This window comes from Brassica oleracea, chromosome C4 (genome assembly GCF_000695525.1).
Source record: "Brassica oleracea var. oleracea cultivar TO1000 chromosome C4, BOL, whole genome shotgun sequence".
Classification (NCBI taxonomy): Eukaryota; Viridiplantae; Streptophyta; class Magnoliopsida; order Brassicales; family Brassicaceae; genus Brassica; species Brassica oleracea.
The window spans coordinates 45870988-45887747 of NC_027751.1; the positions used below are offsets into that span (position 1 = coordinate 45870988).

Sequence of the window (16760 nt, forward strand, 5' to 3'; positions counted from 1 at the left end):
CCCCCCCCACTAAGAAACCTGGTTGCGTGTCCCAAACCACAAATTTCTCCATTCCAATGGTTTCAAGCTGCTTCCCCAAATGTAGAGCCAACTGAATCAATAAGGTACTAGATTTTGATCTGTATTTTGAAAGCGTGGTATTTGTCTATTTAATAAATTTATATTATGGTTTATTAATCATTATAACTATTTTAAATTTGTCTGGAAAGAAGTATATGATGTGTTACGTTTTACACAGCTGCATAAAAAATCGAGTGTGAATTTTTTTATTTAATATATTGAATTAATCTATTATTAATATGTAAACTTTTAATTTGTGAATTATTTTATAAATATTGCAGTTTTTGATGATATAATATGTACACTATAAGTTTAAGTAATAAAATAATCGTTTGACGCTTAATATGTACACTTTTTTTTTGGTATGAAATTGGGAGAAAGGACTCCCAATATTTATTCAAAAAACAGTCTTCAAGCCTACAAACGAGTTTGTCATGGCTTTAGAGGTCCATCAACATCCTCTTGCAATAAAATAACAACATCTAATGGAGCAACATCAAGTCTATGAAAACCAAACAGAAGAGAAAAAACAAGGTTAGCCAAACCATCTGCTACGCGGTTTGCTTCTCTAAACACATGAACGATTCAGACCAACCAGTCCCTTGTCAAGAAGCCACTGCACAAACGTACCAAGAACAACAGCGGATGCACATCTCCAATCCCTGTAGTGAGAAACTCCACCACCATTTTATAATCAACTTCCAACTCCAGCCTTCTAATACCTTTTTCCCAATCAACCACAAGACCATAATAAACTCCCCAAAGCTCCGCCAAAGGAGCAGAGCACCTTACTATGTTTAGTGCAAAGCCACCACACCACTCACCATCGCCATTACGCATCACACCCCCTGCAGCCGCCGGTCCCGGGCTCCCATGTGATGCCCCATCAGTATTCATCCGCATCCACCCCGCTCGAGAAGGTCTCCATCCTATCATTATTTCAACCCTCCTGCCAATCTCAATACTCCTATTCTCAGTCTCCCTTGCTAACATCACTTTCTTAGCTTAATATGTACACTATATGTGATGATTTCAATTTTTTTAAATATTTCTCTCTTTTCACAAAATTTAGTTGATAATTTTTAATTTAACAATATATTACTAATATGATTTTAATTGTCATGTGGTAATATAAATATTATAGGTTTTTAATTTAGTACCTAATTATAACTAATTATATTGTTTAAGTTTCTTTTGATCAACATATTGTTTAAGGTTTAGTAGTATACAATAAATAGTAGTATACAATAAATAGTAGTTATAATAGACTTATAATTGAAGAAAATTATCTTATACTTATTAACTTAATATGGATTAAATTAGTGGGCTTCCTAAATGGTTTGCATAATTTATTGAAAATTTTGTTGGCCCCATCAAATTCTAATTGGGTTTGCTATAGAATAAGTACGTACACACAACAGTCGCCCAAAAACATGCCAGTAGGTTCAGTAGTCACAACTGATTACCCTCTTGTTTGGAACCTTGAGACGACAGAATAACCGAAACAATTTCATTTTTTGTCTCATTTTAGACAAAATGAACGGTCATGAAACAAGGAGGAGCCCATTTATGCAGGTAAATCTTCAATCTCTTATATTAATCCGAAACTCCTTTGGAAAACCGAAAACTACAAGAGGGATCTAAAAATTGACATCTCCAACGGCTCCTTAATATTTAGATCACCCGTTGAAATTTTAGAGTCCGGGGTTGGGTCTTCTATTTTCTCAAAATCATTTTAATTGACATGTTCGAAAAAAGCTCCTTAATTTATTAGATTCAATCGTTGAAACCCTAGATCGGTGGGATTGGGTCTTCCTTTTTTGTGGATTAATAAACGGATAACCCAGTTTTGGTATCAATGTTGCGTTTTATGTTGTTGGAGTTCAATTTTTTTTCATTTTTAGTTAGTTGGCCTTATCTAATGATCAAATAAAATGATGTTTTTCTATTTCATCCTTCTTCATACCCCATGTATTAACAAAGATTATCAACTATACATCCGCTATAATCACGCAATAAGTTCATCAGGAGACTCTAAAATCTAAATAATTTTCTGGTGTACAATTCAGTGATTCTAATTCAAGCAAATCAAATGGTTGTGGTTGACTAACATTAACTTTTATTGCTCCTAGTCATCCTTTTGATCATGAAACATGAAATTTTTTGGTGTTTAGTTTAAATTACAATAAACCAGAATATCATATTGTTGATTCATGTGCTGACATGGAAACGGAAAAGAGAGACGAATACTGATGAAGGCTAAAAGAGACATAATAGTAACATGTTCAAAGTGAAAGACGAGATTCTTCATCATCCTACGGATGAGACGTTTCCTTGCTTTGGGCTCCATTGAGCATCTCACTCATCCCTTCCTCTTATTCATTGGAGGCAAACCTGAGCAATAATAATCAAAAGTCACAACTCTAACTCCAGTGACTTCCAAATTTAGTGAAGAAAATTAAAGTTGGTTCTAGCTCATTTTTAATTCTCATTCACACAACAATCAGTCAGCAAAATTTTAAATACTCTTCTGATTGGTTCTGACCACAACCGAACTTTTAGATCAAAATGGTTTCTTGACTTCTTGTTTATTCTCCACCAAACTACTAAAGATCTTTTTTACTCAACATAAAGCAACCAAAGATCTTCGATTTGCACATGACAGGATTGAGTTTCTAGTATAAGATAACATCAAATAGAGAGTTTTAGAAGAAGATAAAAAGGGAAAGAACTTTACCAAGAACAGGAGCAGAGACAGAGACGGTGGAAGCAGAGGCAGTGAAGCTAGCCATTTTCTTTTGCTCCAACACAAGTACAAACTCTCTTCAATCTGAGATTTTGGTTTCTGTTAGCAACAACACAACCTTTGCTTGTGTTGGCTTTTTGAATCGGACTTAACGACTCATTCAGTGGTGGAAACAATCTCTAAAGAACCAATACAAGCCAACCTCTAAAAGTATGAAAAAAAAACTCAAAATTGGTTTTTATTTTTGCAAATAAGTAGTTAAAATGTATTTTGTTTGTTTAATATTAAACATGTATTGTAAATCAATAACAGTTAATAACAAAGTAAAATGTATAAAACAAATCACTATATGTATTAGTATTGTTGTTACTAAGTTATTGTATATTCAGTGTGGGTGAGATTGAACCTAGATAACAGAGTTGACTCGGCTATGCTCAAATATATACAATTTTGATTAGTTATTCGCTTTTGACTCGTTATGTCGAATTTGATAGAAGTTGTGAAAAGAATAGCTCAAAAAAGAAGAATGAATGAGCGGGAGAGAAGAAACAAATAAAGAGAATAGGATATAGAGGTACAAACAGATTATTGAAAGTTGAATAGTATCCTCATCATTGTCTACCTTTTTTTTTTAACACAACTTATATTATAAAAGGCTCAATGAGCATCAATGTTTACAACAGAAGCAGAAGATCTCGGAGCCATGCTCAACGGTAGAACGAAACTAGAAAACATTACAAAACAACTAAAGATAAAACCATTTCGGGGTGAGTCATGCTCAGCGAAATGAAGAAACCCAAAAGGCAGCTCCACTTTTGTTCCCATGGCGATTGTTCTCAAGAACAATTGATAGTCGAAAACGACGTTGAAACACCTATTAGAAGAAGTCGGAATGTTGAATAGCAAGAACTTTAGGTGAGAAGCTCCAGAACTATAGACAACGCTGAGAGTACGGAGTCCTATACGACTTGATTTGGCGTTGAAACAAGCATAATCAGCTTTAAATCCAACAAGGCTTACCAAAGAGACTAGGTGAATCTCAAGCTCTAACTTTACCTCCAAAGAGGCATTTAGGATGAAGTTTGATGACAGAGCTGAAGGTTTAGTTGGGTCAAAACCTCGGAACTCAACATTACCGTGTCGAGCCCAACAAGTTGTAGCCAAAGGAGACCTAAGCATACAGTCATCGCACTCGTTCAACCAGAACATGTGTGAGCAAACATTGGATAAGAGATAAAAAAGCTTTGGGATGGTTGGGTCTCTGTGTAACAGCTCCGATCTGAAGGTCGCATAGTTGACTCTGTGAATAACCGTCGATGTTTGAGACGGCTTAATGTGATAGAGGCGCAGTGGTGACATAGTAGCGAGAAAATCTGGCGCGTCCACACTCTTGCACAGTAGTTCCGGCAAAGAGGAAAGGGCTGAGAGGATCATAGAGCCAACTCTGTGAAGAACCGTCGATGCTTGAGACGGCGTAGTGTGTTGGAAACGCAACGGTGACGTAGTGACGAGTAAATCTAGTGAGTCCACATTCTTGCACAGTATATCTGGCGACGAGGAGAGGGATAAACGAGACAGTGAAAGAGGCGAGAGAGGTGGTGGCGTCGAGAGGAGCAGGAGAGGAGGTGGCAGTGAGCGGGGTAGTAGTGATAATGCCGGTAGGATGGATGGCGGCGGCAGTTAAGGCCACAGTGAAGTAGACGGAGGAGGCGGGAGGTGAGTAGATGTTCTTGATGATATTCCAAGAGGGGGCGGGAGCTGGGGTCAAGCGGAGCATCTGAATTCCGATATTACCGTACCGGGATTCATATTTATCAACAAACCCTAGGCTGAGCCGTAGCTCCAATACAACAAAATGAAGGACCAAATCAAGAGATCTGTCTATTTGAAACCCTCGGTTAAGATTCTTGAACCAGTGTTCGAGATTTGGAGTTGATGAATTGACGAGGCGGTTCTGTGGAGAGGAGACTTGTTGACCGCTGTCTAGATCCGGCGAGGGGGAGAGGCGGAGTAGAAGAGGCTCAGGAATTTGGTTGGAGAGGGGAGTGACGATATAACCAGAATTGGAATACGTAGGAGAGACGATGACCTGGAGAGGAGTCGGAGGGACTGTTGTGAGAGACGCCGGCGAGACAGAGCCGTATGAGACGGCGAGACAGAGCCGTAGGAGACGGCGAAGACACAGACCCAGATGTTGAAGACGACGATAGAGCAAGGAGAAACCAGATCGGAGCAAGTGACGGAGTGGAGGACCCGACGCCGGCGGCCAGAGGCCTTACCGGCGTCGAGAAAGTTTGCTTCCGGCGCTGCTTCGGAAATCGTGTCTAGGAGCGTCTCTAGGGCGAACTGCTGCGCTTCTATAGTAGTATTAGCTAGAAGACATCATTGTCTTCCTAGTTTCTTGATTATTGTGTTTTTTTTTCGTGGGCATGGCGCCTAATTTCTGAAATTATAATCTGTACTGTGCGCGTTTTTTTCTTCATAATGAATCACAAACAAACACACAATTAATGTGTTAAATTTGCGAGTCTCGAAGGATACTATTGTAGGCAATGATGAGGAGATTATGCTTCTGTCTACCAAAGATAAATAAGTTCTAAGTTTATCATCCACAACACACACACACACACACATACACAAAACAAACGGTTGATAAAGAAGGTTGCATATTATTATCACAGGATTGATAACCACCGAAGAGCTTCTTAGTTTCTTGAGAGAGAAATTTATTACATCAACATCCTCTCCTTCTCAAAGGGGCCCTTCTCCTCTCCATCCTGATCATGGCCGTGGTAATCTCCTTATTACGAGGCCATGAACTTCTGCTCCCTCCTCGCCTTGACCCTCCACTCAGTCATATAATCATCGAGCTTCTTATTGATCTCGCGGGCGAACTCAAGAAAAGGAGCTGCATATATAAACAATAAAGACGAATTAATGAGAAGATTAAGTAACCTTAGAAAACAAAGAATCAAAAAAAACATTTGATGTACCTGGGATAGAATAGCCAACAGTAGGTTCATCACCGGGGGCAAGGCGAGGGTTACTTATGGCTGTGGCTAAGAGCATAGTAGTTATTTTGAATCCGCCCACTTTACTTCCATATAGCACTAGCTTCACCTTCTTTTTTGGAAAAATAGATATTAGTACACTCGTCGAGAGTACAAACGTAAACATGTGTTATCACTCCACAAGAAGAGAAATGTTCTGTCAAAATGCTCTTGACTTGATCTTCAGGAAGGGAAGTGTCATACCCCAAAACGGCAATGCCATACCAACTGCAGTAATTTGTTGCATGTTAATAATCAACAACACAAAACAAACATTTTTTAACAAAATGAAAACAAAAAGAGTATCAACTTACAATCTTTCGTCATTGGCTAGGTCAGAATACAGAGATCTATGATAACGTAATGACACCTGGTAATCCAGGTCTTCTTCCCGGGGTGCAAACTTAACAAGGGCCTTCCAATTTCCAATGTCACTTCCATTAAGTTGCAACGCTGCAGCCTCACTATCGAAAGGTGCCTAAAATACAACATACAATTTTTCTTAATTTCCGATTAACAAAAGAGATCTGAGTAAGAAGAATTCATAATGAGAAGAAGATTACCTTGTGGGCGATTACCCTGCTAGAGTACGTGTCCATCGATATGATTAGGGGTTTAGAGAAGGAGTAGGAAGGTACTTATAGTCGGCTTATTTTTCTGGTCTGGGCCATAGCCCATAGGTCCGTCTTTCCCATTCTTTGGTGTTACTTGTAAACAACTACGATCTATTTCCTGAGCTAGAGAGTTTTGTGCCTCAGCATGAAGCAATGATTCCATTTCAGCTAATTTGAGAGTATTTCTAGGATCAATGTGTAAGTTACTAAATTTTTTATTGTTCCTTGCTTTCCAATCAGAGGGTATTAGTTTTTTTTTTTTTTGAGTTCATAATTGTTTTGTAATATATTTGTGAACTAAATAAAATGGGCGAATCTCTCAAAATGACCTAGATTTTTATTTTTGACCAAAATAATAATCACATTTTTCTATGAACTAGGTAAATGACAAATTATACTTTTAGGGCCGGCCTGGTGTAATTACAACGGTTGCGGATACGGTTGTATGCGTTTGCGGACGTGGGTGGTTTTGTTTTCTAAGCATTATTAATAGACTTGTACGATTGATACAATATTTTGAAATTAGTTTGCGGAATACTTATGACATGATAACTACTAAACACATCAATGGTTAAATAATAAATTAACAATATTTACATTGTAGGTAATTATAAAAATATTAAAAATTGTATTATTATAATAAATATTTTGAATCCGAGAATTCTTTTTTTTTGGGAATTTTTGTTTATAATTATTATTTTAAATCTTAATTATATATATATATATTAATCTTAAACCCCATCCCAAAATCCCATCCTTGCAAATCCAAACCATAGGTATATACTATTAGTTAACCTTAGTAGTCTAAGTGTCTTTTACCTCTTTAATAAAACATATCTAGGTCATTTACTCTTGTGTGATATATTTATGATTAAAAACCAACTTTTCTTGCTATCCAAAGGTATTTATCTAAGAAAATCTGATCTTCTTAGTTGTGAGTTTAAGTTTGTGTGTCTTTTTGTATATACTAATAACTACTTAAGTAAACACTAACCAACTCCATAAACTTCAGCTTTTGAATATGAAATTGCTAATACCGTTAATGGTTGATCAAATCATTAGGAACGGGTCCGTCTCAATAATATTATGGGCCCTGGGCTGAGACAAATTTGAAGGCTTTTTCTTAAAAGATTTTTTTTTTATAAAGATCCTAATCTAAGCTTAGAAAATGCAAAATTTTTGATGGGCCCTGTGCAATTGTGCCTTATGCACATGCCAGGGCCGAACCTGATTACGAAGATAAGATACGAAAATATCAACATATTTGAATTCGCCGACCATTCTTATATCAACGTAATCATGATGTGTGACGCAAAAATTGTTACTCACTAATCGTACACAAAATTATACAACACATCAATAAGATACCCGGGCCATGCCCCTAGTAAAGAGAATAGGATATAGAAGTACAAACAAATTATTGAAAGTTGAATAGTATCCTCAACAGTGTCTACCTAGTTTCTTGATTATTGTGTTTTTTTTCGTGGGCATGGAGCCTAAATTCTGAAATTCTAATCGGTACTGTGCGCGTTTTTTTCTTCATAATGAATTACACAAACAAACACACAATTAATGTGTCTGTTAGCGAGTCTCCAAATATACTATTGTAGGCAATGATGAGGAGATTATGCTTCTGTCTACCAAAGGCTAATAAAACTAAGATAAATAAGTTCTAAGTTTATCATCCACAACACACACACACATAAACACACACACACAAAACAAACGGCTGATAAAAAAGGTTGCATATAATTATCGCAGGATTGATAAACACCCGAAGATCTTCTTAGTTTCTTGAGAGAGAAATTTATTACATCAACATCCTCTCCTCAAAGGAGCCCTTCTCCTCTCCATCCTGATCATGGCCGTGGTGATCTTCTTATTACGAGGCCTTGAAAGCCTGCTCCCTCCTCGCCTGCTCCCTCCTCGCCTTGACCCTCTCCCTCCTCTCCTTGACCCTCCACTCAGTCATATAATCATCGCGCTTCTTATTGATCTCGCGGGCGAACTCAAGAAAAGGAGCTGCATATATAAACAATAAAGGCGAATTAATGAGAAGATTAAGTAACCTTAGAAAATAAAGAATCAAGAAAAACATTTGATGTACCTGGGATAGAATAGCCAACCGTAGGTTCATCACCGGGGGCAATGCGAGGGTTACTTATGGCGGTGGCTAAGAGCATAGTAGTTATTTTGAATCCGCCCACTTTACTTCCATTAAGATCCATAGCACTAGCTTCATCTTCTTTTTTGGAAAAATAGATATTAGTACACTCGTCGGGAGTACAAACGTAAACATGTGTTATCACTCCACAAGAAGAGAAATGTTCTGTCAAAATGCTCTTGACTTGATCTTCAGGAAGGGAAGTGTCATACCCCAAAACGGCAATGCCAAACAAACTGCAGTAATTTGTTGCATGTTAGTTATCAACAACACAAAACATTTTTAACAGATGCAAAAAAATATGAAAACAAAAAGGGTATCATAAACTTACAATCTTTTGTCATTGGCTAGGTCAGCACACAGAGACTTTTTATAAGCTACTGCCGCCTTGTATTCCTCCTCTTCTTCCTCGGGTGCTAACTTAACAAGGGCATTCCAATCTCCAATGTCACTTCCATTAAGTTGCAACGCTCTCTCTTTTGCGAGATGTCCATGATAATTAACAAAAGCACGACTGTAACAAAGAAGAATTATAACCAGCGGGGTTGGCCTGGTGGTGTTGAGAGAACTTCGGCCTCAATACGTACCCGGGTTCGAACCGCTGGCCAGGCAATTGGGGTATCTAATTCCCCATAGTACCAAATGGTCCGCCTCGTGCCGAGGGGTTGGCCCCTGGGGGTGGAAGTCCCTCCAGGTTAATCAAAAAAAAAAAAAAAAAAAAAAAAAATTTCAATCGGCTGGATCTGGGTATTGGATCAGTTTTAAAATCATTGAAATAACCAAGGTCAGATCAACCAGTCAACTTCCATCGGATCAAGACGTATTATAAACTAGCATCTAGCGTCGACATTTGAGATATGAATTCAGAAGAAAGATCTTTACTATTGTTGAGAAATGACAAGGCATATCTACCATGTTTGGCATATGTTCTTTTTATTTGTACTTGTAATCAGAGCAGGATTTGAGATTTTAGGACAATAAAAACTTTTTAAGAATTTTGATAATTTTTTTTTTAATCTGGGATTTATCACTATATAAATTTCCTTAAAAAATTTGGAAACCAAGACCAATATTTTATGCAGCTTTCCTCAAATCCGGCTCAGATAAAGAATGTTTAGAAGAAGATAAAAAAGGGAGAGAACTTAAGCAAGAACAGGAGCAGCGACAGAGAAGGTGGGCTTGGTACTGTGCGCGTTTATTACTTCATTATGAATTAATTACACAGACAAACACACTGTTAATGAGTCTATTTGCGAGTTTCGAAGGATACGATTATGCTTTCTGTCTACCAAACCAAATAGGCAAATAATAGTAAGATAAGTTTTAAGTTTATCATCCACAAAACAAACGGAAGGTTGCATAGTATTATCACATGATTGATAAACACCAAAGAGCTTCTAATTAGTCTCTTGAGAGAGAAATTCATTACATCAACATCCGCTCCTTCTCAAAAGGACTGTGACCCCTCTCCCTCCTTGGCCCTGGCCTTCTGCGTCATAAGAGCCCAGGCCTTCTGCTTCTTAAGAGCCCTGGCCCTCTGCTTCTTAAGAGCACTGAGCTTCTTTGTCATCGCATTGAGCCTCCACTCAGTCATATAAAAATCGATCTTCTCCTTGGTCTCGTCGGCAAACTCAAGCATTTGAGCTACAGAAACAATAAAAGACGAATTGATGAGGCCACATGATTTGAAGTGATTAACCAATTTAATCCTCATTTCATTCTCAGTGTCCTTATGAAATCTGTATCCTTCAACAGATATCCTAACCCTAATTCGCAGGAGATGCAAAGAAAAAAATATCAACACATACAAATATCTTCTCACAAAATAAATAAATAAAGCATCAATCAATTACCACGGATCGATGGCTTCATCCTTAGCAGCAGCCTCACTATCGAAAGGTGCCTAAAATACAACATACAATTTTTCTTAATTTCCGATTAACAAAAGAGATCTGAGTAAGAAGAATTCATAATGAGAAGAAGATTACCTTGTGGGCGATTACCCTGCTTGAGTACGTGTCCATCGATATGATTAGGGGTTTAGAGAAGGAGTAGGAAGGTACTTATAGTCGGCTTATTTTTCTGGTCTGGGCCATAGCCCATAGGTCCGTCTTTCCCATTCTTTGGTGTTACTTGTAAACGACTACGATCTATTTCCTGAGCTAGAGAGTTTTGTGCCTCAGCATAAAGTAATGATTCCATTTCAGCTAATTTGAGAGTATTTCTAGGATCAATGTGTAAGTTACTAAATTCTTTATTGTTCCGTGCTTTCCAATCAGAGGGTATTAGTTTTTTTTTTTTTGAGTTCATAATTGTTTTGTAATATATTTATGAACTAAATAAAATGGGTGAATCTCTCAAAATGACCCAGATTTTTATTTTTGACCAAAATAATAATCACATTTTTCTATTAACTAGGTAAATGACAAATTATACTTTTAGGGCCGGCCTGGTGTAATTGCAGCGGTTGCGGATACGGTTGTATGCGTTTGCGGACGTGGGTGGTTTTGTTTTTTAAGCATTATTAAGAGACTTGTACGATTGATACAATATTTTGAAATTAGTGCGTTTGCGGAATACTTATGACATGATAACTACTAAACACATCAATGGTTAAATAATAAATTAACAATATTTACATTTTAGGTAATTGTAAAAATATTAAAATTTGTATTATTATAATAAATATTTTGAATCCGAGAATTCTTTTTTTTTGGAATTTTTTTTACAATTATTATTTTAAATCTTAATTTTATATATATATATATATTAATCTTAAACCCCATGCAAATCCAAACCATAGGTATATACTATTAGTTAACCTTAGTAGTGTCTTTTACCTCTTTAATAAAACATATTTAGGTCATTTACTCTTGTGTGATATATTTATGATTAAAAAACAACTTTTCTTGCTATCCTAAGACCATGTTTATCGGTGGTGCTAAAGGGGATCCTTAATGAAATAAGCCCATTTAATTAAATGTAAAGTAAAAGAAAAAGGAATAATCGATCTTTGATTAGGCAATTTGGGAACCGAAGTTAAAGGGGGTTTTATTACACGTGTAAACATGAAACAACCTCTTTTTTTATTTTCAATTTTATTTTCTCTCATTTTGTCAATCGTTTCCTCTTCTGTTCTTGTTTTCTCCGCAAGCGATCGACGACTCTATCGAAGCTGTCGACGTCGCCTCCGTCTTCTATCCTCTTCGGCGTCAGATCAACGATGACAACCCACCACGATCAAGGAGTCTTTCGTTTCTCACGGCGTCACCTCCGTCTTCTATCCTCTTCGGCGTCAGATCAACGATGACAACCCACCACGATCGAGGAGTCTCTCGTTACTCACGGCGTCGCCTCTGTCTTCTCTCATCTTCGCCGTCATAGGAACGGTGGAAACCCACCACGATCGACAACATGCGGAGACTTGACGGCGACTCCTCCGTCTTCTGTCGTCTTCGGTCTGAGAGGAACGATGGAGAAGGCGACGACTCTCTCGGTCTACTAACGGTGTCGCCTCTGTCTTCTCTCATCTTCGCCGTCAGAGGAACGGTGGAAACCAACCACGATCGACGACTCTCTGAGACTTGACGGTGAGTCCTCCGTCTTTCTGAGACTTTACGACTTGACGGTGGAAACCCACCACGATCTATTCAACTTCCAGATCAACTACTCAAGTAATTAATTTTCTCACCTCATACTTCTTTGTATTAATCTCGATTTGAGTTTTAATTGATCATATGTCTAAAGTTCAAAGGTGAATCCCTTTTTTATTTTCTTATCAGGTAGTGTGAGGAAGATTTCTGTATCGGCTATTCATGGAGAGAAAGAAGTCTTCCAACAGACTTGTCATCGATGAGGCCATTAATGTTTGGAGAGGAAGAAGTCTCCGAAGAGGTTGGGTCTTTTTCCTTCTTTTCACTCCATTGAAAAGAATTTTAATTAGAGTTTTGTAGGTAATTGAAATCAATGATTTAATTAGGTGTTATGAATATGACGACACTTGTTTTTGATTATATGGTTCTTTGTTACACTGTGTGCTTTGCTAATTTGGTTTGCACTGATGAATCATGCGAGGAGTGATGGATCAGAATGCACAAATTAGTGAGAACTTGAGGAGCGAAACACAGGAGGCGTATCAAAACCGGTAGCTCTCAACTCATCTCAACGCCACTCTTCAAGCTCTCGGTTTAGGTTAGTGTGCAAACTTGATCTCATTACTTATGTTAATAAATACTTAGAGTTAGGTGATGGTTGGAGTTAGGTTGGGGTAGTGAATATGCTTGTTATATTGTGGTTGTGCTGGTGATGAATGCTTCTGATAACTCTCAAATCTGATTAATGCGTGTTAGAGACTCTGCTTGGTAATAAATTTGTTAGAGTTAAGGCAATCAAGTCTAATAAATTTGTTAGTGTTAAAAGCGTTTTAAAACCGGTACCTCTCAACTCATCTCAACGCCACTGAAAAGAGTAAAGGCAATTAAAAGCCAACCGGTAGCTCTTTTCATGTATTAAATCCGGTAGCTTTCTCTCTTTCTTTTCATCTTCAAACACAATCTCCCATTCTATTCTTCCTCAAACACATCTCTTCTTCTTCCTCTCTGCTCTAACATAATACTAAATGGATTCAACGAATCCATATAGTCAGACAGCTAATTTTGTTGATCTGTTGAACAGTCAACAAGATCCTGTCCTTCCTGAACCATTTAATTTAGGGAGGTTTTCATCACAAGTCCCTCTGTTCAGTACTCAATGTACTGAAACCTCAAGCTTCTGTGAAGACTCAGCTATAAGACGCAAAGGAAGAAAGAAATGGACTCCCACAGATGATCTGGTGCTAATTAGCGCATGGCTAAACACCAGCAAAGACCCTGTGGTCAGCAACGAGCAGAAAGCCGGTACTTTCTGGTCACGCATAGCAGCTTACTATGCAGCTAGCCCAAAGGTGGTCAAAGGTGATAAGCGAGAGGCCCTTCAATGTAAGCAAAGGTGGCAGAAGCTGAATGATCTCGTCTGCAAGTTCTGTGGCTGCTATGATGCTGCAACAAGACAGAAAACTAGTGGCCAGAGTGAAAATGATGTAGTCAAACTGGCACATGAAATCTTCTACAATGACCATAAGCAGAAGTTTAACCTTCACCACGCTTGGGAGGAACTGAAGCATGACCAAAAGTGGTGTGAGCTTGCAACAAGTAAGAGGGATGGAATAGCTAAGAAAAGAAACTGTGAGGATGGAGCACAATCAGCCAGCTCACAAGCAACTGTCGATCTTGATGATGAAGCAACGAAACGTCCTCCTGGTGTGAAGGCAGCGAAAGCCGCATGTGGTAAGAGAAATGTGGTAGATCTGCAGGCTGCCTCTCAGTTTCAGACCATGTGGTCTATTAGAGAGAAAGATTTGGCTGTGAAAGAGAGACTCTCGAAGATGGGTTTGCTTGAGGGGCTCATTTGCAAAAAAGAACCACTATCTGAATATGAAGAAGCCCTTAAGACGAATCTAATAACAGAGATGTTGGGTTAATGTTCTGTTTGATGTCTAAAAACTAGTGTCTTTGGTTAAATGTTCTGTTTGATGTTCTGTGTAATGGTCTTTTCATTTTATGTTTAAATGTTCTGCTTCATCTATCTGTAAAATATTGTATGCTTCAATGTTAAATAATAAATGTTCTGTCGGAAGAAATGTTCAGTCTCATGTTGATCTTTACTGATCGTTGCTTGGTTGACAAGATATGTTGATTATTATGGTAAATGTTCAGTCTCATGTTGATCTTTATTGATCGTTGCTTGGTTTACTGATCGTATGCAGGCAAGTCACGGGAAGCATGAAGCCATGTCGTGTGCAGGCAAGTCACGAGAAGTCAGAAGCCATGTCATGTGCAGAAGTCATGAGAAGCATGAAGCCATGTTCTGCTGCTGCAGAAAAGTCACGAGCGGCCAGAAGCCACAAGTCTTTGTGTGTTGTTATTGTGCATTGAAGTCACGAGCCTTTGTTATTTTGTGAAGTCACGATCCTTTGTTATTTTGTGTCACGAGTGTATGTCTATTATTTTTAATATGCAACATTGTAATCTCTATATAAAGTCTTTCTCTATATGCACTTTCACTCATTTCTCTCATTCTCAAAAACACTTTCAACCATATTTCAAGTCACATATTAATCGAAAAACACTTTCTCTCATTCCATTCTCACCATATTTCAAAGACTTTAAACTCTTTCTATCCTTGATCACAAAACGCTTTAACATTTTCAAGAGATTAATGGCTTCTTCTTCACATAACACGTTTGAAGGAGTGGATGATCAAAATTTTGATCACTATTTCGATCAATATTTTGATCAATATTATGATCAATGTTTTGATCAAACGTTAGAGAATTTGTCCATTGATTGTGATCAAGAAGTCGAAAGAACAAAAAGAAAAAAACGAGTTCACATCGAAAGAAATCGTGAAGAAGGCGATCGACGTTTATGGAATGATTATTTCAGTGAAACTCCGCCGTTTCCTGAAAATCTATTCCGACGACGATTTAGAATGAACAAGTCATTGTTCGTGCGTATTGTTGATCGACTTTCCAATGAGGTTGAATACTTTCGACAAAAGAAAGATGCTGTCGGAAGGCTAAGTCTCTCTCCACTTCAGAAGTGTACGGCAGCGATTCGTGTCTTGGCCTATGGTTCTGCGGCTGATGCTGTTGACGAATACCTCCGACTCGGTGCAGCGACAGCTCGGTTATGTGTGGAACAATTTGTGGAAGGAATAATATATTGTTTCGGCGATGAGTACCTAAGAAGACCAACACTGGCAGATCTTCAACGTCTACTTTATATTGGTGAGCAGCGTGGCTTTCCCGGGATGATAGGGAACATCGATTGTATGCATTGGGAGTGGAAGAATTGTCCCACCGCTTGGAAAGGTCAATATTCACATGGTTCGGGTAAACCCACAATCGTGTTAGAGGCGGTTGCTTCGTACGATTTATGGATATGGCATGCGTTTTTCGGACCTCCAGGTTCCTTAAATGATATCAATGTTCTAGATCGCTCACCTGTTTTTGATGACATAATAAAAGGTCAAGCTCCCCAAGTTACTTTCTCTGTCAATGGAAGAGAGTATCATTTGGCGTACTATCTCACCGATGGTATTTATCCGAAGTGGGCAACATTTATCCAATCTATTCCAATACCACAAGGTCCGAAAGCGGCTTTATTTGCTCAACATCAAGAAGCTGTCCGAAAAGATGTTGAGCGTGCTTTTTGAGTCTTGCAAGCTCGATTTGCAATTGTTAAAAATCCAGCACTTTTTTGGGATAAAGCCAAAATTGGAAAGATTATGCGAGCATGTATCATACTCCATAATATGATAGTAGAAGACGAACGAGATGGATACACTCATTTTGATGTTTCAGGGTTCCAAGAAGGAGAAGACACCGGAACTTCACATGTCGATCTCACGTATTCTACAGATATCCCTTCAAATATCGCTAATATGATGGGTGTCCGAACAAGAATTCGTGATAGACAAATGCATCAACAGCTCAAAGCTTATTTGGTTGAACATATATGGCGTAAATTTGGCCGTGATGGAGACAACTACTAAGCTCAGATGTTTTTCCAAATTATTCTCGATTATTGTACTAGTCTTTATTTTTATGTTTTTTTTTAAAAAAAAATTTATGTTTTAAATGTTATCTCTTAATATGTTTGATTTAATAAATAATTTTTTTTTAAGAACCCCTAATTAAGAAACTCCCATTGGACCACTCCAAATGGAAGTTTTTTAACTATTGTTCTTAACCCCACTTAACCACATTTAAAATATTAAATAATTATTAAGAAACCACTACAAGAAAACATAATCTTAACGAGGGCGGTTTTCCTCGCCAATTCGTCGTAAAAGAGGCTTTACGACGAATTAGCGAGGAAACGCGTTTGCTCGTTACACGTCTGTCGTAACACATATTTCCCCGCTAATTCGTCGTAACTTAGCGAGGAATATATTTCGTCGTAAAGACGAAGTAGGACGATTCGTCGTAAAGACCACGTCAATATTCCACGTAAGGACGTCGCTATAATACCTCGTAAATACCTCGAAAATAGTTCCTCGTAACCTACACGTAAATACCTTGAAAG

General features: G+C 38.0%; 1 long non-coding RNA gene and 1 pseudogene across 1 annotated transcript; one reads left to right on the top strand and one right to left on the bottom strand.

The window, feature by feature from the left end:
* Positions 1–10308: 10308 nt before the first annotated feature.
* On the bottom strand, positions 10309–10805 carry LOC106336544. The gene is made up of 3 exons (XR_001268850.1): positions 10623–10805; positions 10488–10537; positions 10309–10400 (listed from the first exon to the last, which is right to left on the bottom strand). It is a non-coding gene; the product is annotated as an uncharacterized LOC106336544 (long non-coding RNA).
* A 2447-nt stretch (positions 10806–13252) lies between these two features.
* Positions 13253–16002, top strand: LOC106339035 (annotated as a pseudogene).
* Positions 16003–16760: the final 758 nt, after the last annotated feature.